At 35.9% G+C, this 27282-nt stretch overlaps 1 protein-coding gene across 2 annotated transcripts in view; it reads right to left on the bottom strand.

The window, feature by feature from the left end:
* MACROD2 (mono-ADP ribosylhydrolase 2) overlaps nt 1-27282 on the bottom strand; it is a 2030631-nt gene that overhangs the window by 1912626 nt on the left and 90723 nt on the right. The window lies entirely within an intron of this gene.

Here is a 27282-nt window from a genome sequence, read left to right as displayed (position 1 = left end):
AGAGTGTGAGCTGTCAGAGGCAGGTTGCATTTCTTCCTTATTGTTAGGGAATTTGCTTTAGTAGATACTTTTACATAAAAGAGTGAGGTGTAAATCAGACTAATTAGAGAATTTGTAAGCACTCAGGAGATATAAAGTTGTGAGCTTTAAGGAAATAATTTCTACTGTTCATTATTTGTTGTTGTGAAATGCTTAAAACATGCTTGAGATCAGTAATTTTTCTATATGTAAAGGCAGAATTATATTCACAGGATTATCTATTATAGTAGTTATTTCACTAATGAATTAGAATTAACAATTTCTCCATTTAATTTATAAATCTTAATAAATAAATAAACCTTAGTTCACCTCCATGATCATACCATCAAATGCTAGCAGTATCCAAATATTTTAAGAAAGCATCGGATAAACACAAAGGGAATCATAAGAGAAACCTGGCTTATGCATTTAAAATAATTTATTTCTAAATTTCCTCACAAAGCTTAAGCAGGTCTCTTCAGTGGTATTGGACATGTTTCAGAATTAATTTCCACCTGGAAACCCACGGGATAAGAATTCTAACTGTGTGATAAATTAAGTTGCCAAACGAACTGGATTAGCGATCAGTGAAATTGCCTGATAAGCTGTCAGATCCATTTTGAACTGAGATTCATCCTCTTTCTCCACCTGTTCATTAAGCTCCAAGTTCATGGCAACTCCAGTGACTGATTGCACACTAACAAGCTATTTATGTAGGGAGAAGTAGCTAAGGCTATACATTCCTATACTTATATATTCATTTACACATAATTCTCTGATAATTTATTCTGTTCATAATCTCAGTGTGGAAAAATATATATCTACCCTGAAGTTTAATTTTGGACATGACAAAAATGTGATATGTCATAAAATTAAAACTTAACAAAGCAAATCAGATTGCACTTCAAGGTCAAAAGAAGCTGGGGAAATTTCATGCCATAAATTTGCTTCAAAGTTACAAAAATAAAATGAGTAGTGAAAAAGCTGCTGCCTTTGTACTAACAGTATGTAGAAATGAAACATCTTATTCTAAAGCAAACATAGGGTGCATCTATAATTAAAAAGGTAAGCTAGAGAAGAATGATGAAAAATAATTCTCAACCTTTCCTTATCAAAATGGCCAAATTTTCCTTTATACAACACCAAGTTTAATAAACCACTATCATTCAAAAAGCACCAAATTTGGGTTACAAATAAGAATATGGCTCTTAATCAAGTATCCTTTTTATAGATACAGAACTCACATCATAAAAGAACCATTCACCCAAACACAAAGTTAATAAATCAGTAAGTTTCTCTGAAACTCCTAAAGTTTCATGGATTTATATTTCATGAAAATATAAGGATGTCTATTATCTACTGATAAGTTATTTTACTTCACTACTCTTTCTGATGCTAAGTTCACCTGTATATGTAACAAATAAAGCATACAGTTCTTTTAACTAAAATGAATAAAACCTTACATCGAAATTTTTTCAATTTTACTTTTTTTATATGTTAATTTTTGTGGGTACATAGTAGATGTATACATTTATGGGGTACATGAAATATGTTAATGCAGGAGGCATTGTGTAATAATCATATCACGGAAAATGGGGTCTCCATCTCCTCAAGCATTTATCCTTTGTGTTACAAAAATCCAATTATAGTCTTAGTTATTTTAAAATGTGCCACTAAATTATTGACTATAGTCACTCTGTTGTGCCATCAAAACTAGACCTTGTTCATCCTTTTTAACTATTTTTTGTGCCCACTAACCGTCACCACTTACCCTCCAACCCCCACTACCCTTCCCAGCCTCTGGTAGCCATCCTTCTACTCTCTATCTCCATGAATTCATTGTTTTGATTTTTTAGCTCCCACAGGTGAGAACATTGAAGTTTGTCTTTCTGTCCTGGACTTACTTCATTTAATGTAATGATTTCCATTTCCATCCATGTTGTTACAAATGACTGGATCTCATTCTTTTTTATGACGGAACAGTACTCCATTGTGTATATGTACCTACCACATTTTCTTTATCCATTCATCTGCTGATGACACAGGCTGCTTCCAAATCTTGGCAATTGTGAACAGTGCTGCAACAAAAAGGTATGCAGATATCTCTTCAAAATACCGATTTCCTTTCTTTCAGTTATACATCCAACAGTGTAATTGCTGGATGATGGTAGCTCTTCTTTCAGTTATACATCCAACAGTGTAATTGCTGGATGATGGTAGCTCTATTTTTAGTTTTTTGAGAAACTGAACTGTTCTCCACAGTGATTGTATTAACTTACATTCCCATCAACAGTGTGCAAAGCTTCCCTTTTCTCCACATTCTCTCCAGCATTTGTTATTGCCTGTCCTTTGGCTATAAGTCATTTTAACTGTGGTGAGATGATATCTCATTGTAGTTTCGACATGCATTTCTCTGATGATCAGTGATGTTGAATACCTTTTCATATGCCTGCTTGCCATTTGTATGTCTTCTTTTGAGAACTGTCTATTCACATCTTTGGCCCATTTTTAATGGGATTATTAGATATTTTTTCCTATAAAGTAGTTCGAGCTCCTTATATATTCTGGTTATTAATACCTTGGCAGATGGCTAGTTTGCAAATATTTTCACCCATTCTGTGGGTTGTCTCTTCACTTTGTTGTTTCATTCGCTGTGCAGAAGCTTTTTAACTTGATATGATCCCGTATGTCCATTTTTGCTTTGGTTGCCTGTGCTTGTGAAGTATTACTCAAGAAATTTTTGCCCAGACCAATGTCTCAGAGAATTTCCCTAATGTTTTCTTGTACTAGTTTCACAGTCAGATTTAAGTCTTTAATCCATTTTGATTTGACTTTTGTATATGATGAGATATGGGTCTAGTATCATTCTTCTGCATATGGATATCCAGTTTTCCCTGAATCATTTTTTGAAGAGATTGTCTTTTCCTCAATGTATGTAACTGGCACCTTTGTTGAAAATGAGTTCACTGTAGTTGTATGGATTTGTTTCTGGATTCTCTGTTCCATTAGTCTGTGTGTCTGTTTTTATGCCAGAACCCTGCTGTTTTGGTTACTATACTTCTGCAGTATAATTTAAGTCAGGTAAAGTTATTCCTCCAGTTTTGCTCCTTTTGTTCAGCACAGCTTTGGCTATTCTGGGTCTTTTGTGGTTCTACATACATTTTAAGATCAATTTTTCGGCCAGGCGTGGTGGCTTACACCTGTAATTCCAACACTTTGGGAGCCCAAGGCAGGCAGATCACCTGAGGTCAGGAGTTCGAGACCAGCCTGACCAACATGGAGACATCCTGTCTCTGCTAAAAATATAAAATTAGCCAGATGAGGTGGCACATGCCTTTAATCCTAGCTACTTGGGAGGCTGAGACAGAGGAATTGCTTGAACCCAGGAGGTGGAGGTTGCAGTGAGCCAACATCATGCCATTCCACTCCAGCCTGGGCAACAAGAGTGAGATTTGGTCTCATTAAAAAAAAAAAAAAATTGATTTTTCTATTTTGTAAAGACTGCCATTGGTATTTTGATAGGGATTGCATTTAATCTGTAGATTGCTTTGGGTAGTATGGATGTTTTAATACTATTGATTCTTCCAACCCATGAACATGGAATATCTTTCTATTTTGCGAGTGTGTTCTCTTCAATTTCTGGCATCAATGTCTTCTAGTTTTCATTGTAGAGATCATTCACTTCTTTCGTTAATTCCTAGGTATTTAATTTTATTTGTAGCTATTATAAATGGGATTACATGTTTATTTCTTTTTCAGATTGTTCACTGTTGGGACATCAAAATGCTACTGATTTTTGTATGTTGATTTTGTATCCTGAAACTTTACTGAATTTGTTTATCAGTTCTAATCATTTTTTGGTGAAGTTTTTAGGTTTTTCCAATACAGTAAAATCATATCATCTAAAAACAAGGATAATTTGACTTCTTCCTTTCCAATTTGGAAGCCCTTTATTTGTTTCTCTTGTCTGATTGCTCTAGCTAGAATTCCCAATACAATGTTGAATAACAGTGAGTGAAAGTGGGCATTGTTGTCCTGTTTCAGATCTTAAAGAAAAGGCTTTCCATTTTCCCCCATCTAGGGTGATACTAGCTGTGGATGTGTCATACATGGCTTTTATTATGTTGAGGTATGTTCCTTCCACATCCAGATTTTTTTTAGGGCTTTTATAGACATGAAGGAATAATGAATTTTATCAAATGCTGTTTCAGCATCAATTTAAATGATCAAATGGTTTTTGTCTTTCATTCTGTTGATATAATGCATCATATTAATTGATTTGCATGTGCTGAACCATCCTTGCATCCATGGGATAAATCTCACTTGGTCATGATGAATGATTTTTTTAAATATACGCTTGATTAGTAAGGATTTTTGTATCAATATTCATCAGAGATATTGGCTTGTAGTTTTGTTTTTTTGGGTTTTTTTTTTAAATGTGTGTTTTGTTTTGGTATCAGGGTAATACTCGCCTCACAGAATGACTTTCAGAAGAGTCTGAGTAGGATTGGTATTCATTCTTTTTTAAATGTTTAGTAGACTCCAACAGTTAAACCACTGGGTCCCAGTTTTTCTCTACTTAGCGACTGTTTATTATGGCCTTGATCTTATCACCTGTTATTGGTCTGTTCAGATTTTGGGTTTCTCCACGGTTCAATTTCGGTAGGTTGTATGTGTCTAGGAATGTATCCACTTCCTTCCAGATTTTCTAATTTATTCATATACAGTTGCTCATAGTAGCCACTACTGATTCTTTGAATTTTTGGAGTATTAGTTGTACCGTGTCCTTTTTCATCTGTCATTTTATTTATTTGGGTCTTCTTTCTTTCTTAGTCTGGCTAAATATGGTTCCATTTTATTTATCTTTTCAAAAACCAAATTTTTCATTTGGTTAATCTTTTATATTGCTTTCTTCATATCAATTTCATTTATTTCTGCTCTGATCTTTATTATCTCTTTTCTTCTACTAATTTTGGGTTTTATTTGCTCTTGCTTTTCTAGTTCTTTAAGATGTATCAATAGGTAATTTATTTGAAGTTTTTCTTCTTTATTAATATAGGCACTTTTAGCTATAAATTTCCCTCTTTCTTTATATCCCATAGGTTTTGGTACATTGTGTCTCCATTACCATGTGTTTCAAGAAATCTTTCAATTTCCTTCCTAACTTCTTCATTGACCCACTGGTCATTCAGGAGCATACTGTTTAATTTCCATGTGATTTTATAGTTTCCAAAATTCAACTGTCGTTGATTTCCAGTTTTATTCCATTGTTTTCAGAGAAGATGCTTGATATGAATTAAACTTCTTTGAATGTTTTAAGACTTGTTTTGTGACCTAACACATGATCTATCCTTAAGAATGATCCATGTGCTGAAGAAAAGACTGTGTATTCTGCAGACATTGAATAAAATGATCTGTAAATATCAAATAGGTTCATTTGGTCTATAGTTCAGGTTAAGTCCAAAGTTTCTTTGATGATTTTCTATCTCAAAGATCTGTCCAATACTGAAAGTGAGTTTTGTACCTTCAGATAATTTATTACTGCTATGAATGTCATTTTATTTCAGATTGAAGAATTCTCTTTAGCATTTCTTGTAGGACAAGTCTGGTGTTGACAAAATCCCTTCATTTTTCTGGGAAGGTCTATTTCTCCTTCATGCTTAAAGGATATTTTTGCCAGATACAATATTCTAGGGCAAAAGCGTTTTTCCTATTAGCATTTTAAATATGTTATGCCACTCTTTCCTGAAAGATCTGCTGCCAGATGTATTGGAGCTCCATTATATGTTCTATATTTCTTTTCTCTTTCTGCTTTTAGGATCCTTTCCCTATCATTGACCTTTGGGGAGTCTGGTTATTAAATGGCTTGGGGTAGTCTTTTTTGGGTTGTATCTTGATGTTTTTAATCTTCTTGTACTGAAATATTGATATGTTTCTCTAGGTTTGGGGAGTTCTCAGATATTGTTCCTTTTAATACACTTTCTACCCCTCTTTTGCTCTATCTCCTCTTTATGGCCAAAACTCCTAGATTTGCCCCTTTGAGGCTGTTTACTAGATCATGTAGGCATGCTTCATTCTTTTCTATACTTTTTTCTTTTGTTTCTTCTGACTGTATATTTTAATAGCCTATCTTTGAGCTCATTAATTATTTCTTCTGCTGAATCAATTCTGCTGTTAAGGAGAGACTCATGAATTCTTTGGTATCTCAATTGCATTTTTCAACTCTAGAATTTCTACTGGATTCTTTTTAATAATTTCAATATCTTTGTTAAATTTATCTGATGGAATTTTGAATTCCTCCTCTGTGTTATCTTGAATCTGAGTTTCCTTAACACAGCTATTTTGAATTATCTGTCTGAAAAGTCACATATCTCTGTTTCTCCAGGATTGGTCCTGGTGCCTTATTTCATTCATTGGGTGAGATCATTTTTTCCTGGAAGCTCTAGATGTTTATTGATGTCTGGACACTAAAGAGTTAGGCATTTACTGTAGTCTTCACAGTCTGGGCTTGTTTGTGCCCATCCTTCTTGGGGAGGCTTTCCAGGTATTAAAAGGGACTTGGGCCCCAAGCCCAAAAACACGGTGGTTCTTGTAGACTCATAAAGGTATCACCTTGGTGGTCCTTGAGAACATCTGGAAGAATTGTCTGGATTACCAGGCAGAGACTCTTATTATTTTCTCTTACTTTCTCCCAAACAAACTGAGTCTCTTTCACTATGCTGAGCCACCTAAAACTGGGGGTATACGAACACACACATTCTTAATGCCACCACCACTGGGACAATGCTGGTTCAGATCTGAAGCCAGCATAATACTGGGTCCTGCCCAAGTTTCACTGTAACCACTACCTGGTTATCACCTATGTTCATTTAAGGCCCTAGTACTCTACAATCAGCAGGTGGCAAAGCCAGAAAGATTTCTGTCCCTCCCTTCAGGGCAATAAATTGCCCCCAGGCCTAGGTGGGTTCATTAATACTCTCTATGGGAGCCAAGGACTAGAGTCAAAAACCTTAGAGATTTACATAATGTTCTATTCTACTGCAGCTAAGCTGGCACTCAACCGACAAGATAAAGACCTTCCTTCTCTCCTTCCCCTTTCCAAAGGTAGAGGAGACTCTCCCTGTGGCCACTACCACCACCAGCCAATGGGGGGTTCTGTCTGGCTTCCACCAATGTTCACTTAAAGTCAAAGGACGCTTCAGTCAGCTTGTGGTGAATGTTACCAGGCCTGGTACTCATCCTTCAGGGCAGTGGGCTCCCCACTGGCACAGGGCAGTTCCATAAATGCTGTCCAAGAGCCCACCTGGTACTTTACCCCACTACGGCCAAGCTGGTACTTAAGGTGCAAAAATCCCTTTTACTTTTCCCTCTGCTTTTCTCAAACAGAAGGAATCTTTCACTACAGCCACCGCAGCTGGGAATGTTCTGGGTAACACCAGAAGTCAGTACATCTCAGAGCCCAGGGTCCATGGTATGCTATCTGGTATCACTGTTGGTTATTCAGGGCCCAAGGTCTCTTTAGTCAGCGGGTGATGAATCCTGCCAGGACTGGGTCCTTTCCTTCAAGGCAGCAGGTTCTCTTTTGGCCTGTTAGTGCCAGAAAGGGAGCTTCACAACTCTTCCCAATCCCCTATCCTACTGTGGCTGAGCTAGTATCCAAGATGCAAGACAAGTCCTCTTCTCCTTGCTCTCCTTTCCACAAGTAGTAGGAAGAAATCACTTTTGTTGCTTCAAACTGCACTGTCTGGGGTTGGAGGAGGGATGGAGCAAGCACTCCTTTAGCTGTGCCACCTGGTGTCTCTCTAGGCCACACGCCACATTAGTTCACTGGCTGCAAGCCCAGGCTAGCAATAGAAGTTGCAAAGTAACTACAGTCGTGTCCTAGACTGCCTCTTGAGTTTACCTAGGATCCCAGAGTCTTTTGGCCCTCAGTGGGGAGGCCTGCTGAGCAGCTCAAGTTCTGAACACTGGGATGGGCAATTCCCCTCTAGCTAGGTCCAGTCCAAATGCTCCTTCCATGCACAGGTACTGGCTAAGCCCAGCACAGCTGTGATCACCACAGCTGTGATCATCACAGCTGTGAGTAGGCAGCGCTGAGTTTACTGAGTCCCCCAGGCACTGTGCTTTTCTTCCCCTAAATTCAGACTCTCAAGTTCAGTGGCTATTCCTAAATAGCCACTGCTAGGGGATGGGGCTGGGGTGGCATTGGTAATTCAAGACCGTGTTTCCTACTCTCGTCGGTGCAACTTTCAGCAATACGAAGTTAAAATCTAGTACTATGATTCCTCATCTCATTTTTGGTTCCTGTGATAGTGGGGTTTTTTTGTGTGTAGTTGTTAAAATTTGGTATTCCTACAGGAGAGACAAATGGTGTGGGCTTCTATTCAGCCTTCTTGCTATGCCTCTCCTTACTATATAATTATTTAAACAAAAATTTTAAAAAGTAAAAGTTCATGGAATATTTCAAATAAGGAATATTGAGGTTTAGCCAGCCCCTAGGCCTCATGAATTATCAGTTATTATATTTATACAGTTCACCTTACATTTAAACTATAATTGACCTTTGTCAAGCCATGCAATTATAAGAACTGAACTATGGCAGAGGGTATTTATATTCATTGTTAACCGCAGGTAGAATAAGAATTCACCTCCCTGTGACCCTCATCCTAATATAAACACTGCTGTTTACTTTCCCAGGAACTGGTTCCCTCTTCTACAATCTCAGTCTGATTGGCTCAGTCCAAATGAAAAGCACCAGGTAAGGGCTTAATCCATCTTCTGAAGTTGGGGATGCATAGGGAGAAATACTCTGGCTTATACGTCACCAATGGATCCCCACTCTCATCCTAGCCCTGGGGGAGAAACTTGAGATCTTCTTGCCTAGGGTAAAACCTCAAAGTTTCAGAAAAACTATCCTGAGTATCCTCTATGAACCAAAGCCATAGCCATAAGACATTTCCAGTGCCAAATGCTGTGCTACGTGCTAGGCGCTATGCTGAAAGTTAAATAAACGTTCTTCTCTCACTCTGAGGAACTTCAGCAATCATCTGTGTTCCCCACCATCTTAAATTTCAAGAGAAGCAGTGACATTGAACTTTTTGAGCTAGTTGGGTTTCTCAGCTGAGAAACTTTCAGCCTTTGTTGCTCCTCAGGTTCCACTCTGCACCAATGCCTCTTGGCTACCACCACCAAGTTACTTTGCACCCTATTGGTGCCAATAAAATTTTATAGGTAAGATCCTGCTTTCTACTATAGAAGGTAATATCAAAAGCTATGCTCCCTTTCTTCAAAGAAATGGAAATTAAAACAACATTGAAGTATAATTCAAAGGCAAAGCTTAAAAAAATCATCAAATTTAATATTAATGAACTTTAGGGAAATATATACACTTAGCCCTTGAGATTTGTGTATATGATTAAATATCATGCAGCTACTTAAAATTACATATAAAAAGTATTAATAAACAAAAAGTTAAACAGTCATCAAATTTTAAAATGTACTATTGCACCAGTTTTGTAAAAAAACTAAATACATCTGTGGAATGAAAATAAAATAACCAGAAGCATAAACACTAAACTTGAACAAACAATTATATATTTACAAACATTAGAGGTGATGTTCTGTTATTTTATTTTACATCTTTCCTATTTTAAGTACTAATGTGTATTCCTTTTATAATCGGACGAAAAAAAAAAAAAACTCTTTTCTTTGTTAAAAAATCCAGTATATATAACAAACAAAATATAAGTTTCCCTAAGTGCACTGAAGAATTCTCAAAGAGAGAAGAAAATCTCTAAAAACATGGAACAAATGGCCAAGCAGCTGCTGCCACTTTTCCTTGAATTTTTTAGTCTCTCTCAAAGAAAGCCCCTGAAAGACTTTGTTACTATTTAACTTCAGAGGATATTCCTTTAAAAATAGGGATAGCAGGGGTAAAAAAAAAAAAAAAAACTCAGAGGGGAATTTCTTGGCAACCAACCATCTCCCTGGCAATTATTTTCTCTTGAGAATTATCTTCTAACTCCTTAAAGGATTTGTTTAGTTTGACTGCACAAAGTCCTTCAGAAAAAAAAAATTATAGATCAGAAAAACACAGTGATAGGTCAGATTACAAAAAAAGTCACTGGGACATAGGGCTAAATAACAACAACAAAAAATGATTAACACATTACAAAGGCTCATGTTCATTTATTTTTTCACTCCATCCTAATAGAAATGCTGTTGTCTATTCTCACACTATTTTTAAAAAGACACTGAGATCCTAATAGCTAGAAGCTCAGATGTGAAGCTATAACCAGTGTTGAGTCCACTTCAACAAAAAAGTTCTTCCCCATCCTATATCCCTATACCCATCCTTTACCCTATATACCCAAATAGTCCCATCCCCATCCTATATCCCCATATATCCTATATCCCCATCCCCCTGCTATATCCTATATTCCCATCCCCATGACCTACTCAAACATATCCCACAAATTGTCTAAATGACAACTATCGACAGCGGTAATTTGGACAATTTCCAGCAAGTTCTGGCATAGCACAGGAGGGAAAACAAAAGAAGAGAATGATATGCAGTCATTCTTTCCCCTTTGCCTGACTTAGTTTGACTGGACACTGCGCTGGATCTGCAGAGAGAGGTAGGAGGTGGTTTCTGAACATTATTGTCTCTTTGCTAAGAACTAATGCTTCCCCAAACTTCAACAGTATCATTCCATAAGTAGTTGGTAGCTAACAATTAATTGTTTATTTAGATTGTTATCCCAAATTAAAAAGTCTAAAATTTCAGTAACTTTATAATTAACAGTTTTAATAATGAATTTCACAACAGGGTCTTGAATCCCACTGAGTTCTTCAGAAGCAATGAAAAGTACTCATTAAAAGATATCCAAACTACTTTAAAGAAAACAAAAGCAATATGAAAAAATATGAACTTAAGTCCTCGGTCAACAAAAAGAAAAAAATGCAAAAGGTTTAAAGAAATCATGCAGAGAAATTGATGTTTTATTTTGTCTATTTGCTTCAAAACTCAAAATAACATGGAATAAATGGCTGAGCAGCTGTTGCCACTTCTCTCACATTTTTTTCTTTTAGTCTCTCTTAAAGACCAAAAGAAAGCTCCTGGAATACTATGTTATTATAATATTTAACTGCAGGGAATAGATCCTTAAAAGCAGAGATAACAGAGGTCGAAAATAGATGTGGATAGGTTTTTCTGTTTAAATTTTATTTTGTCTTGGCTTATAAACACAAAATAACCATTTCATTGTGATTAATACTTTTTAACTTCATTTCAACTTTCCTCACAGGCAAATTCTCTATTAAAGACCTAAATGCTTTGTAGTTGGAAACTTAGGCTACCTTACAATTAGCAAAATTAAAAAAGAAATTTACAACCAAAGTCCCAATCTATCAACTCCAAACTTACATAATTATAATTTTATATTTATTATGATAACTCTTTGACCACAATTTCCCACTAGGCTGTAAATTCAGGGGCTTAGATTATATCTGTTTTTCTCATCATTTTATCTCTCATTTTAATATAATGCCTGTCATGTAGTAGGTACTTAATAAATATTGAATGAATTGCAAAACACTAGACTACACTCATTCCCAATAAAATCAAGAATAATCAAGAATGCCTTATGATAACTAATTTAATATTGTTGGCATGTGATAGCCAATGCAATAAAAAGGGCAGAGAAACAGTATGTATAACAATGTATATGCCTAGAAAACCCAAGAGAATCAACTCAAAAGTTATTATAATTAACTTCAGTAAGGTGAACAATTAAATTGATCATATTACCAAAAGTAATCAAATAAAATAAATAATAAAGAAATCAACAACATTCATAATACCAAAAAAGTTTTAACTTTCTAGGATAAAGCAATTGTGTCTCATATGAAGAAAACTATAAAAATTTACTGATGGATATTGGGGGGAAAAGATTAAATAAATCTAACAACAAGCCACAGTCCTAGATGGTAAGACAATATGGTACAGATGCTAAAACTCTTGAACTAACTTAAACTGCCAGTCAAAAATCCATGACTATTTCTGGGCTGTTGCTGTGGTGATGTTGTTTTTGTTTTGTATCTTGACACTGAACCTGATACAATGATTCTAACATGTATCTGGTAGAATAAAAGGACTAGAATAGACCAGAAATGTTTGAAAAGGCAGACAAATGGCAGAGGTTGGGAGAGCAGTTACAGTAACCAAATTAAAATACATATGTGAAAACCACAATAATTTAAAAATTAATACTACTACCTCACACCTTTCATAAGCACAAATTCTAGATGAAGTTTAATATAAGACCAGAGAACCAATGAAAAATTAGAGTAAAATATAAGGGACTATCTAAACTTTGGGCTGGGAAAACCATCTTAAATTAAATACCAAAGAAAGAAACAAATAGAAAAAGATGGAAGATTTTGGTAACATGAATATGCATAAATGTACGAAGATAAACTCATACTATAAACACATTTGAAAAGCAAATGTCAAACTGAAAGAAAATACAGTATTTCCAACATACATGGCAAAGGTTTACTATTGATTGTTAATACATAATAAGCTTTTCCCCAATTAAGAAAGGATAAATATCCAATAGAAAATCTGGGTAGCAATATGACCACAAAACTTTTTAAAAAATGAAAATGGCCAAAAAACATAAAAAAGAAAAGCATTCGATATCACTAATAACAAAAGAAATTTAATCATTAATCACTATCAAATTATTTTGTAATGATATAACCTAGTATTTACAAGAATTTCCCCTTATATATCGCTGTTAGGAAAGCATTGTAATGGATTTCAAAACCATTTAAAGAAAAACATTATAGCCTTTCATCCAGTAATTCCTTCTGAGTAACATATTTTGAAGAAATAATCAGAGATGCTTATAAAGATTTAGGTACAAATACCATCATTATAGCTTATTTCTAATTTCTCAAATAAAGCTATAGCTATAGCTTTATTTGAGAAATTAGAAATAATCATTTAAAATCATGTTCTTAACATATAAGGATGCTTATATTTAAAATCATGTTCTTAACATATAAGGATACAGAAAATGACTGATTATATAAGTGAGTAAAAAGCAAGTTACACTATAGCACATATAGTATTACTGCAAAATATACTATTTATAGCTGTCAATACACACGCATTTTAAAGACTATAAGGATATAAAACAAGTATTAATAGTGGTTATCTCTGTATAGTAAAATTTTACACATTTTACTTCTTTATACTGTTCTGTCTTTTCTTTCAAAAAACATGCATCAATGTTATCGTTGGAAAAAAATTAATATGATACATCTTTAATTTTTTTTAAGACGGACTCTTGCTCTGTCATCCATGCTGGAGTGCAGGGGCGCAATCTTGGCTCACTGCAACCTCCGCCTCCAGGGTTCAAGTGATTCTCCTGCCTCAGTCTCATGAGTAGCTGGGACTACAGGCACACACCACCATGCCTGGCTAATGTTTGTATTTTTAGTAGATACAGGGTTTCACCATGCTGGCCAAGACGGTCTCAATCTCCTGACCTCGTGATCCACCCATCTTGGCCTCCCAAAGTGCTGGGATTACAGGCATGAGCCACTGTGCCCGGGCTAAATTATTAATACTATAAAATATTAGATGAATCTTATTTATTAATAAGTCATATCTATGATGCAAAAGCAAACTATTAATATCAACCTATTTTAAATGTGGCTTTAAGCTTATATTGCAGGATTTTAAAATATCTATGTTCAACAATACAACAGGCTTTATGGGATATTTCACATATGGAAATAGACTCTATGAGACATTTTGATAAAATTACCTTTTATTCCAAATGTAGGTTTGAGAATATCATTGCTAAAACTGTTTTCCCTTTGCCTTCCCAAATGATGAAGGGCTAATAGTAATAGTAAAAATAACAGTAGCAGTACTTTTATAATGGTTTATTGTTCCTAAGTGTTGCCATCTGTGAAAGAAAAATTTATTACATTTATATTTTCATAAACTCAGTAAGGAACTACATAAAACAACCCCATCTTATCATCCTTGGCCATACAACAATAACATTTATATTTTTTATTTCTTCACTGACAAAGCCTGGCTTAACATGGGTTGTTAGCTACAAACTGCTATCGAACTTGATTTACTATAGTATACCTTACAAAGTAATGAAAGTATTACCATTTGACCTAATTTATGCACTATTTTTTTTGGGGGGGGGGGGCGGGGACGGAGTTTTGCTCTTGTTACCCAGGCTGGAGTGCAATGGCGCGATCTCGGCTCACCGCAACCTCTGCCTCCTGGGTTCAGGCAATTCTCCTGCCTCAGCCTCCTGAGTAGCTGGGATTACAGGCACACGCCACCATGCCCAGCTAAATTTCTGTGTTTTTAGTAGAGACGGGGTTTCACCATGTTGACCAGGATGGTCTCGATCTCTTGACCTCGTGATCCACCCGCCTCGGCCTCCCAAAGTGCTGGGATTACAGGCTTGAGCCACCGCGCCCGGCCCTATTTTTTTAAAACATAGAAAATAAATGTTGACGAGGATATAGAGCAATCAGAACTATCATACACTGCTATTGGAAGTATAAAGAGAAAACCACACAACAGTATCTACTAAGGTTAAATATGCATATATCCTATCATTTTACAGTTAACATCCCACATCGAGACCCAACAAAATTATATAGATATCTATTTACAAAGAGAGCACACACAAATGTGTTAGCATGCTCCTTGCAGTACTAAAACATCCAGACTAGAAACTACTTAACTGCTCATCAACAGTAGACAGGATATATAAGTTGTGACATATTTGTACAATGAAATATTACATAACAATGATAATAAATTATCTATATCTATACCCAACAGTAGGCATCAATGTTGCAAGCATAATGGTGAACAAAAACAGCCAAACAGTAAAGAACATATTTAAGTCAATTTATCTAAAATACAAAAACAGGCAAAACTAATCCATGCTGGTAGAAGCCTATATAGTGAAAACACTTTGCCATATTTATTACAGGGGATGCCAAGAACACTTCTGGGATACTGGTAACATTCTGCTTTTTTCATCTGGATCCTATTACACAGGTGTGACAGTTTGCCAAATTTATTAAGCTATATATTTCTGCGTGTGTATTTGGATCTATTATTGCTCAAAAAAGTTCAGAGAAAAAATATAAAATACAAAAACTCAGTGAAAAATAAAACTTTGATGCTTTGCTAGTAGAGATGAAATTTCTAATTGAACCAAGTAGTTGCTGTTAATTCTGTCCTAAAATATTTCAGAGAGTAAATTTACTTTATTTCCCCAATGACTTAAATTCTAATTTCGAATATGCCTTATTTCATTTCAGTTTTACTGAAAAAACACATAAAAATGACATAAAAAAACACATAAAAATGTATTTTGAGCAAGTAGAGTTGACTAAAACATTTCTAAAAAGTACAATTTCTTTCATCATGTGCAGTCCTGTTATTTACCAGTATAAAAATTTATACAGTCTACATCAATTATTCTTTTTTTTTTTTTTTTTTTCTGAAACAGAGTTTTGTTTTTGCTGCCCAGGCTGGAGTGCAAGGGTGCGATCTCAGCTAACCGCAACCTCCACCTCTTGGGTTCAAGTGATTCTCCTGCGCAGCCTCCCGAGTAGCTGGGATTACAGGAATGCACCACCACATCCGGCTAATTTTGTATTTTTAGGAGAGACAGGGTTTCTCCCTGTTGGTCAGGCTGGTCTCAAACTCCCAACCTCAGGTGATCCTTATGCCTCAGCCTCCCAAAGTGCTGGGATTACAGGCGTGAGCTGTGGCACCCAGCCAACATCTATTATTCTTAATGAAATTATGCCCAGCTATTACTGTACATGGTTATCTATACAATCTTATGTCTTCATCTCAATTTTTGACACAACTATGATATTTACAACTAACGTAGTAAAAACACATCGTTAACATACACTAAAGCCATTCTTTTCCTTGGTCAGCGGTTCACACAAATTACAGGAATGTCATAGAAATTTGGCTTTTATCATAAAGTTTCAGAATTGAACAACTTTTCCTAAATGAAATTCAACTAAATACTGTCACAGCTAAAGTTGTGGGACATAGAATAAACCCAATTAGTTGATCTTACATATATCTTTGTACAAGACTTGAAAAACACCTATAATTACCTTGAATATTCATATAAAAATTTTTTCTCATATTAAAACTAAGCAGTATAATTCTGCTACCATTTACTGATATGTCTATACAGAAGGCACTGTGTGAATTACTTTGTATCTCTTTAGACTGCCATCATTTCTTTAGATTTTCAAAACAGCCCTGTGAAGTAGGCCCTACGACAGATTGAACATCTCTAATCCAAAAATCCAGTGAAATGCTTCAAAATCTGAAAGCTTTTGAGTGCCAATATGACACAATGAGTAGAAAATTTGACACCTAAATCTTTGCTTTCTGACAGTTTAACATACACAGACTTTGTTTAATTAACAAAACTATTCTAAAATATTGTATAAAAATTACCTTCAGGCCATGTCTATAAGGTATATATAAACATAAATGAATTTCATGTTTAGACTTGGGTCCTATCCCCAAGATTTCTCATTATGTATATGCAAATATTCCAAAATCTGAAAAAAATCTGAAACACTTCTAGCATTTTGGATAAGAAATATTCAACCTGCATTACTCCATTTTGCTGATGAGAAAACTGAAAATTTAACCTTCAAAAAGGTTAAATAACTTGTCAGAGTTATTTGGCCAGGAAGTTGAATAGGCATATTTAAAATAATGATTGATCTGACTCCAAGTCCTCTATGATTAATCACAATGTAAATATACCTCTCCTTGTCATGTTGGAGTGTGGGGTAGGAAGAGCTAAAATAAATCAACTTTCTTCACTTTCCATTTTCAAAAATCACTTTTCAGGCAAACTGAATTAATCTTTGGCTACAGCCAACCAGTTACAGTTAGAAAGTTATTATCACTTTTTCATAACACAGCCTGCAATCCACAAATGAATAAAAATCTATCTTCTCCAAAATATTTTTCTGTGATTACGGCACAGTACAAGTAAAACTGTCTCTAATGACATAATGAACCATAAATTAGATAGATGCATTTACCCCCAAGCTCTAGCAAAGAACAAAGTTCTTTGACCAATGGGTTTTGTATAAGACTATGCAAGTAGTAGTCACTGTAAACAGATAATCCTATATGCAGCTACATTAAGATGGTAGGCCAGTTTGATGACCTTAAATTATAGTAAACACTTATTACCCACAATATTAGTAGTGCTTTGGGAAATAAAGGAAACCTTGGGCTGTTCTAAGTGTGGAAGGAAGCCTACAGAGAAGACAGCAGGAAATAAGGAGGCAACTGTGATTGCTGGGAATTTACTAGAACCATATTACAGAGAAAGAAGTGATCATGAAACTGTAAACATCCTCAGAACAAATACTCAGAAATCTGGGAAAGGCACTAAACCTCCAAGGGCAAAGTTTGTGTGTAAATGTCAAGAAAGGAGAAAGACAGGAGACCAAAGATTAGTAGATGCATCTGTTTTCCTCTCTCCAAACACAATTTAGGACATGCAATGCTAAGATAGGGACTAAGTATGTTCTTAACTCTATGGCTCAAACAACAAGGTAAGGAACTAATAACCCTGTCCATATCGCATATATGCAACGAGTGTTTTTAAAAGTAGCCAGGCACAGTGGCTGACACCTGTAATCCTTTCTGGAGGCCAAGATGGGTGGATCACTTGAGGCCAGAAGTTTGAGATCAGTTTGGCCAACATGGCGAAATCCTGTCTCTACTAAAAATACAAAAAAGTTAGCTGGGCATAGTAGTGCCCGCCTGTAATTCCAGCTACTCAGGAAGCTGAGGCATGAGAATCACTCAACCTGAGGAGGAGGTTGCAGTGAGCGGAGATTGTGCCACTGTATTCCAGCCTGGGCGACAGAGCAAGATCCTGTCTCAAAAAAAAAAAAAAAAAAAGTAAAATAACTTACATATAGGGCCTGAAAATTAATTCTGATTCAAAATTACAATTTATCATCACAGAATGAGATCAAAACAAATAATTTACGAACTCTTTTTGCATCCACAAGAAGTACTTGATACATGCTTTATACACAATGAACAGTATCTATTTGCTTCCAGGTCTATCTCTTCTATTAAACAGAGTCCATCTGTACATGGAGAAAAAAAATAATCCACTCTCAGTCCAAAAGCATACCAATATAATTTACTAGGACCCACAGACATTTTTAACCTTAATTCACCCTTTTATTTGTAACTACCCATATCTGATTGTAAATACGTCCTGTCCTATATACTAGTATATTAAACACTTTCGAAAAATTTGAAAAGAAGAGGAATGATATTATTTACCATTCCTGCACTAGTGAGCAAGGTACCATTTTTCTTTTGCATTTTAAAATATTTGGATATAATCCTTCCAAAGTTAGAATGAACTGTCAAAGGCAGGTCAACTACACTTCAGTAGGCCATGTTTCCAGACCTTCTCAGATTGTCAGATAGCACCTCAGTAACTGACCTATAGTCATTTCAAACAAGATGTGGTTGTTAAATGCCTAGAGAAGGACAAAAAGATGAGGTACTATTTAGTAGAAATAATAATTACTACATGTTTTTAATAAAAAATCCAGATATCACATATGGGTTGATAGGCCAAAATGTCAAATAAGGAATTATCAAATATAGCTAGATGGCAATCATAACGCCTATGTGAAAGAATTCAACCAGGAAAGATGCTAGGAACACAAGCTCTAGATCTACTTACTGGCTGTATAACCAGAGATGAATCACTTAACCTCTCTGTGGCTATGTTTCTTCATCTGTTAAACTTGCCCCTTAGGTTATTTGTAACAATTTAGCATATTAAGCTCTCAATACCTCTTACCACTCATATTAATAAAATTAATATGCTAATAATCTATGTGTTTAATTCCAGTCTCTCACTTGAGTCCTACATTTCCCATCTTCTATAGCTGCATTTCTCACGCTAGTATCTGAAGATCTTGGGATCTTCAAATTTCCCACAACTTCTTTTTAATTTTGTGATTTCATTTTGACAATAATCTTATAAAGCTCTTATAAGCAAATGTATCCAAATCATTTCAGTGGCCTTCATAAGTGAACTGATATTAGATTATGTGCCATGCCAGCAGAAGTGTATGAATCTATGGGACCCAAACTATTGACACTCATTCAAGATTGGGAGGCTGAAGGAGAGGTATCCAGGATTCCAATAGGAGATGAAACATCATCTGACATGCTGAAAGACTGAGGCAGGAACTGTTAGGATGGGAAAGTCTTTAGAGAAGTAATATTTTAGGTAGTGACAGCAGCTTGTGCAAAGTCCAAGAGGAAAAGGGGGAAAGAGAAAGTGGGTGAGAGAGAGAAAGGAGAAAAGGAGTGGGGAACAGAAAAAATTGCAGGTCAGTGGCAAGAGATTGGTGAACTGGAGATTGGTATGGCAGGGATATTGAGGCAAGTCTTGTTTGACACATTGAGTTTGCCCTTAATCTTACAGACCATGGGAAACAACTAAAGGTGACTGTACAGAGAAATAATGTGAGAAAGATCATTTTGTCTGCATCTGGAGAGTACATGAGGTTGTAAGTAAAGCACTCAGAAGTCTATTGCAACAGTCAGGTAAGAAATTATGTGACTTAAATGAAGGTTATGGCTGTATAGCTAAGGAGAGGAGACTACCAAATGTACACTGAAGCTAAAGGAAAATTAACATTCAAGGATGAAGTAGTCAATAGTATTGTATACTACAGAGAGATCCTGGAAAATAAGGACTAAAAAAGGGCCCATTACTTCAAGAAAAAGAGGTTATGATGACATTGGTGAGAACAGTTTTAGTGAAAACGGTTTAGCAGAAGCCAGATTAGCAGTGTCTTGATGTGTCATATGTACAAATTAAGAATTCAAAGCCGGGCGCGGTGGCTCACGCCTGTAATCCCAGCACTTTGGGAGGCCGAGGCGGGTGGATCACGAGGTCAAGAGATCGAGACCATCCTGGTCAACATGGTGAAACCCCGTCTCTACTAAAAAATACAAAAAATCAGCTGGGCATGGTGGCGTGTGCCTGTAATCCCAGCTACTCAGGAGGCTGAGGCAGGAGAATTGCCTGAACCCGGGAGGCGGAGGTTGCGGTGAGCCGAGATCGCGCCATTGCACTCCAGCCTGGGTAACAAGAGCGAAACTCCGTCTCAAAAAAAAAAAAAAGAATTCAAGAAAGTTGTTGAAAGAACCAATACACTTTGATGCTGTTTGTCTGCTCTAATCCAGTCACACTAGACTTAAGCTCTTTGAGGTTACTGCAAATCAAACTGCATTCAAACAATAATTATCCAAGAATCATCCCACCATTAAAGATGGCAGAATCAGAAGAAGCAACACCTACAATTACGAGCCAGGAGAAAAGAATCAGATTTATTTTGGCTGATGTACTTAGTATAAAGTTAAATAGTTTCATTTCTGCTTCCAGTCTCCCCATCAAACTTATCCTTTCCCAATTTATCCTTCACACTGTGGCCAAAGGGATCTCTCTAACACATATCTGATTACATCATTCCTCCCTAAAAATTTCTTCAAAAGCTCCCTATCTTCTTCAATTAAAAAAAAAAAAAAACTCAGTCCTGAAATTGACATACAAAGCACTTCAAGATCTGGCCTCTGCCTGTAAGTGCTGCAAGCACACTCAGCCACATGTGGTTTCCTAAGTGCAACACACACTCACCTGCTTCCTTGAGTTATTTGCTTTGCTCTATTTACCCATGGCACCTTGACATGTGTCTAATAAACATTTTATCATGCTGTATACCAACTGCTTACTTACTTATCTTTACCTCCACTGCTCAACCTAGTTCTGAACTCATAATAAACACTCAATACATTTTCCTGGGGCATTTGTTTGTTTGTTTGTCAAATGAAAGTTTCTTATGCCTCTATTTAAGCAGCATTTGAAAATCTGTTTGTTTAATTCCCAAGAGCTAAGCATAGGTACCAAAATGTTTTCAAGCATCCCCATGAGGTAACTGATTTTAAAGTATGACTTTTACTCACAGTAAATACTGAATTTTTTAATACAAAAATACTGCTTTGTGAGGCAGAATCTGAACATCACAGATTCTGAAAACACCTCTCTTTTGTATGATAGTTGTGCTTTATTTAAAACCACAATCAAAACAAAGGCCAGATGAGGTGGCTCACACCTATAATTTCAGTACTTTGGGAGGTCTAGGTAGGAGGACTGCTTGAAGCCAGGAGCTCAAGACCACCCTGGGAAACATAGCAGGATCTTGTATCTACAAAAAAAAAAATAAAATAAAATAAAATAATTTTTTTTAATTAACTAGACACGATGGCACGTGCTTGTAGTCCTAGCACTCAGGAGGCTGAGGCAGAAGATTGCATGAGCTCAGGAACTCAAGGCTGCATTGAGCTATGATTATGCCACTGCATTCCAGCCTGAGTGGCAGAGTAAGAGTCCTGTCTTACAAAAAAAGAAAAAAAAAAAGAAAGGTAAAATAGAGTCAAACTTAAAGTACCTACAGATCAGTGTCAGTTACACATTAGTAACTAGACAAATCCATATTAAAATATGTGGAATTTTGAAAACTGCTCAGGAAGAAAGCAGCTGCTGCAGCTTGAGCACCAGTGTTTTCAGTGGAAAACTGGCTCTCTGCATAATGGAAAATCTGAATGCTAATAATGAAGATACCCTCCATTTCCTCTATTAACCTGAGTTCTCTCAGAAAAGACATCAGTAGTATGAATAGTATGAAATCCATTCAGTAGCCATACAATAATAAATACCATAGCTAAAATATACCAAGCATATATTTTATGCCAGAACTATGCTACGTATCTTTCACACATTACTTACAACATCTGTCTGATCTTAATTACTATTATTATCCCTATTTATAGATTTTAAAAGTTAGGATTAAAGGGCTGAATAATTTGCCCAATCAAGCTGATGTCAGTAGGGCAATTTATAATTGATATTATAAGCATAATACCAACAAGTTTTTCAAGAGCCTAGAAAAAAATAATTTAGGTTTCCAAAATACGAAAACTGCAAAATCAAAATTAATGTTTACCTAAATATCTGCAAAACATGTCATAATAGTAAGCAATCAACTATCATCCAACTCTTAAGTATGCACTGTGTTGAATGTGGGCTGCAGTATATTTTAGTATATACCAGATATGATTTAGCGTGGGGCCTTAAAAAATAAAAATGACCAAACTTCACAAACATCTTAAAAATATCACTGAGACCCATTACAAAATGGCAAAAGATACAAACTGATATTTCACCAAAGAGGAAATTATAGGTGGTAAATAAGCGTATGGAGAGGTGTTTAACATTATTAACCCCTTTAGGGAAACACAAATTAAAACCATGATGATGCTGATTCAAAAAGCGGAGAGAAAAATTTAAAAATTTAAAATAAATATAAAAAAACATCATTAGCTATTAATACATACCTATTACAACAGCTAAAATAAGAAATAATTATATCACCAAATGCTGGCAAAGATGTAGAGAAACTGAACCTCTCACACATTGCTGGTAAGAATGTAAAATGGTACAGCTACTATGAAAAACAGTTTAGCAATTTCTTATAAAACTTATGCACTTACATATAACCTAGTAATCACACTCTTGGTTGTCTATCCCAGAGAAACAAAAATGTATGGTCACATAAAAACATGTATATAAATGTTCATAACAGCTTTACTGGTAACAGCGAAATACTGAAAAGAATCCAAATGTCCCTCAATGGGTGAATGGTTGAAGAAATTCTGATACATCTGTAACATGAACTACAACTCAACAATAAAAAGGAATGAACAGTTATTGAATTAATATATATATATGTAGAACAATCTGAATGGTCCTCAAGGGCACTATGTTTAGTAAAAATAAAAGGCAACCTTAAAAGATTACATGCTGTATGATTCCATTTGTATGCCTTTTTAATTATTATTAATATTATTTTGATTGACAAATCATTGCATACATTTATGGGATACAATGTGATGTTTTGATATATGTATATACAACGTGCATGATTAAACCAAGCTAATTAACACATCCATCACTTCACTTATCTATCATTTTTTATGGTGAAGCATTTGAAATTTACTTCCTTAGTTATTTTGAAATATATAATACATTATTATTTATTACAGTCACCCTGCTATGAGATAAATCTCAAAACCTATTCCTCCTGTCTATCTGAAACTTCGTAACTTTTGATCAACAACTCCCCATTCCCTTCCTTTAATCCCCTTCCAGCCTCTGGTAACCATATTTTCTACTGTAAGTTCAATTTCTGTGGCAATGAAAGCAAAAACAGACAAATGGGACAGACATTTCTCAGAAAAAGACATACAAATGACCAACAAGTACATGAAAAAAAAATGCTCAGCACCACTAATCATTAGGGAAGCACAAATGGAAACCAGAATGAACTACCATTTCACACCTGTTGGAATGGCTTTTGTCAAGTTCAAAGATAACAAGTGCTGGTAAAGATGCAGAGAAGAGAATTCCTGCACACTGTTGGGAATATAAATTAGTAGAGCCATTATGGAAAACACCATGGAGGTTCTGCAACAAGCTAAAAATAAAACCTCCACATGGTCTATTGATTCTACTTATAGGTATCCAAAGGAACTTAAATCAGTATGTCAAAGGGATATCTGCATGGCATGTTCACTGCAGCATTATTATGTATTTTTAGAATTATATACCATTCTAAAAATGACAAAACCATAGAGATGAAAAACAGGGAAGGAGGCAGATAGGTGGATATAAACACAAAGGTGGCAGCATGAGGGAGTTTTTTATGATAATGGAATAGTTCTGTATCTAGATTGAGGTGGTGGTCACATGAACCTATACATGAAATAAAACTACAAAACTACACACAAATATACACAAATTCACATGAATGCAAGTTTAAAAATGGTTAAAACTGAATAAAGTCTGTAGTCTAGATAACAGTAATGCACCAATATCAACTTTTGGTTTTTGACACTGGGTAAACATGAACATAAAGATGGCAACCATACATACTGGGGACTACTAAAGGGGAAGGAAAAGAAGGCACAAAAGTTGAAAAACTAACTATTGGGTACTATGCTCAGTACACGGGTGACAGGGTCAATCATACCCCAAACTTTGGCGTTATGCAATATACCCATGTAACAAGTATACAGGTACTCCCTGAATCTAAAATAAATGTTGAAATTATTTGTTAAAATCTGCTTTTGATATTGTACTATAGCTATATACAAAGTCACCATTGGGAAAAGTTTACACAGGGTTCATAAGACTCTGCATTATTTTTGTCTTTTCTATAATTATTTCAAAATAAAAAGTTTAAACAAAAAACAGTCTTGGTTATAATAACCTGAATTTGAACCCAGGTCTCCCTAACTCTAAACTTGTGCTACCACCCTGTGTTCTATAATGCCTGCAAAATCTGTTCTATTAAAACATACTAAATATGCATAATTTCCTAGAGAGAAACATATAATACACAAGAAGTCCATCCTGGGTCACATTTAAAGAAATTAGGACAATTCAAAAAAACACTTTATTAGAAAGAAGTTTAAAATATCAAATCAGTTCATTCATAGCAACTAAGATCAAGTGTTCCAATGTACTAATCTGGTCATGAAAAGAGAACATCAGAAGTCTAATAGGAGGTGATAACTGGGCTGCTTTGGCATAAGGACTAGGGGTACTTTTTTTTCACTCCCTCTTAGTAGAGGTAGCTCTCTAGTTTCCTCCATGTTAACTTGTTCACCTGAAAGGTTAACAGCTGTTACGCTCCTTCCATACCAGGCAAACAAGCTGCACAGTAGAAAGCTGTAAATAAAGCCATTACAGCATACATTCACTTGGCATCCCTTTTCCATTCCTGATGAGACTATCCTTGTGAGATGTAAAACATGGCCAAATTACAATCATCACAGCCAGAGAGGTGAGCTAAAATTACCAAATCATTCTTGGGAGTAAACAAAAGTTGCTTCCTGTCTTCATATAAACTTACCTTACCCTTATACATTATGTAGCAGCTATGAAAAATTACACATTTAGGCAAGAGCAAGATAATAACATTTGAAAAACAAAATAGTGATGAGGTAGTTAATGATGTTCTGCTTTGCACCATTTTATGTTATTTCAGTAATTACTCTCAAAATATTTTTATTGATTGATCAGATAAATAACAAAACCAGAGTCAGATGGTTCACTGTGTCAAGTCTCCAGTGCTGAATGTCCTATTAGTCAGAGATGCTACAAATTCAATTACATATATTAAATAATTCAATTTAACAAATATACAATATTAAGTATTTTTAAGAAGAAGACATTGCTTTGGGAGTGGACACAAAAAGAGAAAATGGCACTATTGTGTGGCTCCCATGGGAAGACAGCAAAATCCAAAAAAAGACCATTATTACTGTTATTAAGTGTGTGCTGACACAGCAAATTCAATGTTATCTTCATAACAAGAAGAAAACTCGTGAGAGTGATCTTCAAGTATTTTAAAATGAAGTAGATATCATCAGTTGGACTTCCTCAGGACAAAACTAGGATCATGTGTATATACATATATGTGTATATATATATAAGATCATGTGTGCATATATCTTTTACATACATATGGATAGATATAATCTTTTAAATTTTTAAAAATTAAATCTCATATATTTATAGAATTTAGGGCATATATATTAACTTACTAGCTAGAGTGATAACTTGTTAAAACTACTGGAGAGGACTTCCTGAGACCCTTTCCAAGGACCTGTGCTCCCCAGAGGCGCCACAGGACAGAAGAAAGCATCCTGACACCCAGGGCCACAAATGAACAATCCATAGATATCACATATAACAGAGACCTGTACACTATGAGGTAACCTGAGGATGGAGTGAGTCATATTGGGTGGTGATTAAATGACCCAGCCTCCTCTTTCAAGAAGAGTTTTACATTTTAGACAGGAAGTAGAAGCAGCAGAGGAGAAAGGAAGTGTAGAGGCATCAGAAGGAAAGGTGAAAACTGAGCCTTGATTATGGCAAAGCAGCTGGTACAAAGCAACTGACACCGACCTCTTTTTTTTTTTGAGACAAGATCTCAATTGTCACTTAGGCTGGAGTGCAATGGTATGATCTCAGCTCACTACAACCTCTGCCTCCCAGGTTCAAGTGATTCTTCTGCCTCAGCCTCCCAAGTAGCTGGGACTACAAGCGCTTGCCAACAACATACCTGCTAATTTTTGTATTTTATGGTAGAGATGGGATTCACCACAGGCTTGTCTTGAGCTCCTGACTTCAAGTTATTTACCCACTTTGGCTTCTCAAAGTGCTAGGATTACAGGCGTGAGCCACCGCACCCAGCTGTAACTGATACCCGATTGTGAGGGAACAACAAGCTGACCAGTATCTGAACTTTCTGCTAAATTGCCAGAACTGTACAATATCCTCGCACAATGTTTCAGTTCTCCATAAGGCCCTTCTGTTCAGCTGCCAAAGCATTTCCTACTATCCTGTGTGAATTTATTATCACCACAGGGAACCTGGAGATAACAGTGAACTTCACATGAGCTCTGTACTCTTGGAAAAAGCCACAGTCAAGAAACTACCCCCACCCTTTTGTGTTGTGGGAAAGGGCTTGCTAGGTAAAACTGACAGATGACCACTTTGCAACCAATGACAAGGCCAGACATAGACCTTCCAAATTCCCATTCTCTGTCTCATACATGATTCGCCGAACTGTTTGTCCCCATTTACCATTCTGGTTGGTCAGTGCCCACAAACAACCTGACCAAACTTCAGTCAGGCTCCTCTCCTTCCTGGAAACCCCTGAACTTTGGTCCAGCCTGGAGCAATGGAAGGTGAGCAACCCCTCCTTAACAGCCCTTCCCAGAACCAGCTGATCTCAGGGAAAAACATTCCCTGATAACTGTTTCAAGCCACCCCCTCATACAATTCCTCAGCCCCAATTCTTTGTAGCCTTGTTTACTCCTTACTATAAAAGAAAAGCCCTTTTGTGCTTAACCCTTGAGACACTTATAGCTCATAGTTGAAGCAGTTATCCTGCTGCAATATTCTGCCTCTGCAATCATCCTCCTCCCTGTTTTGTAACAGTCTGTTTAAAGACTCTCCTTACCCAAGT

Source organism: Sapajus apella, unplaced genomic scaffold, assembly GCF_009761245.1.
Source record: "Sapajus apella isolate SASKATOON/1434 unplaced genomic scaffold, GSC_monkey_1.0 scaffold65, whole genome shotgun sequence".
Taxonomy (NCBI): Eukaryota; Metazoa; Chordata; class Mammalia; order Primates; family Cebidae; genus Sapajus; species Sapajus apella.
This window is presented reverse-complemented; position numbering and strand designations above follow the sequence as displayed.